This window comes from Phaseolus vulgaris, chromosome 11, assembly GCF_051622355.1.
Source record: "Phaseolus vulgaris cultivar YP4 chromosome 11, ASM5162235v1, whole genome shotgun sequence".
Lineage (NCBI taxonomy): Eukaryota > Viridiplantae > Streptophyta > Magnoliopsida > Fabales > Fabaceae > Phaseolus > Phaseolus vulgaris.
The window spans coordinates 54472501-54475000 of NC_143508.1; positions in this window are offsets into that span (position 1 = coordinate 54472501).

Below are 2500 nucleotides of genomic sequence, written 5' to 3' on the forward strand. Positions count from 1 at the left end.
CTGGACTCAATCCTCACAAATGCCTTCAAAGTGATGTGGGAGAAGTTTGGGATCAAAAGGAATTGATCTTGACATGGTTGGTGCATAGCCAAGTTCATGATTTTGGTGTTTTGGCTTGATTTTGTGGCTTGGTGGTGATTTTGGTGAAAAACGAAAATCATGGTTTTGGAAAACTGGCTGGACTCAATCCTCACAAATGCCTTCAAAGTGATGTGGGAGAAGTTTGGGATCAAAAGGAATTGATCTTGACATGGTTGGTGCATAGCCAAGTTCATGATTTTGGTGTTTTGGCTTGATTTTGTGGCTTGGTGGTAATTTTGGTGAAAAACGAAAATCATGGTTTTGGAAAACTGGCTGGACTCAATCCTCACAAATGCCTTCAAAGTGATGTGGGAGAAGTTTGGGATCAAAAGGAATTGATCTTGACATGGTTGGTGCATAGCCAAGTTCATGATTTAGGTGTTTTGGCTTGATTTTGTGGCTTGGTGGTGATTTTGGTGAAAAACGAAAATCATGGTTTTGGAAAACTGGCTGGACTCAATCCTCACAAATGCCTTCAAAGTGATGTGGGAGAAGTTTGGGATCAAAAGGAATTGATCTTGACATGGTTGGTGCATAGCCAAGTTCATGATTTTGGTGTTTTGGCTTGATTTTGTGGCTTGGTGGTGATTTTGGTGAAAAACGAAAATCATGGTTTTGGAAAACTGGCTGGACTCAATCCTCACAAATGCCTTCAAAGTGATGTGGGAGAAGTTTGGGATCAAAAGGAATTGATCTTGACATGGTTGGTGCATAGCCAAGTTCATGATTTTGGTGTTTTGGCTTGATTTTGTGGCTTGGTGGTGATTTTGGTGAAAAACGAAAATCATGGTTTTGGAAAACTGGCTGGACTCAATCCTCACAAATGCCTTCAAAGTGATGTGGGAGAAGTTTGGGATCAAAAGGAATTGATCTTGACATGGTTGGTGCATAGCAAAGTTCATGATTTTGGTGTTTTGGCTTGATTTTGTGGCTTGGTGGTGATTTTGGTGAAAAACGAAAATCATGGTTTTGGAAAACTGGCTGGACTCAATCCTCACAAATGCCTTCAAAGTGATGTGGGAGAAGTTTGGGATCAAAAGGAATTGATCTTGACATGGTTGGTGCATAGCAAAGTTCATGATTTTGGTGTTTTGGCTTGATTTTGTGGCTTGGTGGTGATTTTGGTGAAAAACGAAAATCATGGTTTTGGAAAACTGGCTGGACTCAATCCTCACAAATGCCTTCAAAGTGATGTGGGAGAAGTTTGGGATCAAAAGGAATTGATCTTGACATGGTTGGTGCATAGCAAAGTTCATGATTTTGGTGTTTTGGCTTGATTTTGTGGCTTGGTGGTGATTTTGGTGAAAAACGAAAATCATGGTTTTGGAAAACTGGCTGGACTCAATCCTCACAAATGCCTTCAAAGTGATGTGGGAGAAGTTTGGGATCAAAAGGAATTGATCTTGACATGGTTGGTGCATAGCCAAGTTCATGATTTTGTGACTTGGTGGTGATTTTGGTGAAAAACGAAAATCATGGTTTTGGAAAACTGGCTGGACTCAATCCTCACAAATGCCTTCAAAGTGATGTGGGAGAAGTTTGGGATCAAAAGGAATTGATCTTGACATGGTTGGTGCATAGCCAAGTTCATGATTTTGGTGTTTTGGCTTGATTTTGTGGCTTGGTGGTGATTTTGGTGAAAAACGAAAATCATGGTTTTGGAAAACTGGCTGGACTCAATCCTCACAAATGCCTTCAAAGTGATGTGGGAGAAGTTTGGGATCAAAAGGAATTGATCTTGACATGGTTGGTGCATAGCCAAGTTCATGATTTTGGTGTTTTGGCTTGATTTTGTGGCTTGGTGGTGATTTTGGTGAAAAACGAAAATCATGGTTTTGGAAAACTGGCTGGATTCAATCCTCACAAATGCCTTCAAAGTGATGTGGGAGAAGTTTGGGAGCAAAAGGAATTGATCTTGACGTGGTTGGTGCATAGCCAAGTGCCATGATTTTGGATTTTTGGCTTGATTTTGTGACTTGGTGGTGATTTTGGTGAAAAACGAAAATCATGGTTTTGGAAAACTGGCTGGACTCAATCCTCACAAATGCCTTCAAAGTGATGTGGGAGAAGTTTGGGATCAAAAGGAATTGATCTTGGCATGGTTGGTGCATAGCCAAGTTCCAAGATTTTGGTGTTTTGGCTTGATTTTGTGACTTGGTGGTGTGCCAAGAATCATGAAATTTTCAAAGTGGTGGTTTTTGAGTTTTGTTGGTTGGAAAGTGTCACAAATGCATGCAGAATGAGATCTAGAAAGTTTGGTATCAAAACCAAGCCATCTTGATGTGGTTTTGAATTTTTGAAATGTTGGAAAATAGAGGGTTTTGAAAAAAATTCATGAAAATTCGAAACCTTGGCCAATCCTAAGGAAACTTGGTGGGCACCTTCTTGATATTATTATGGGATGGACTGGAAAAAATCA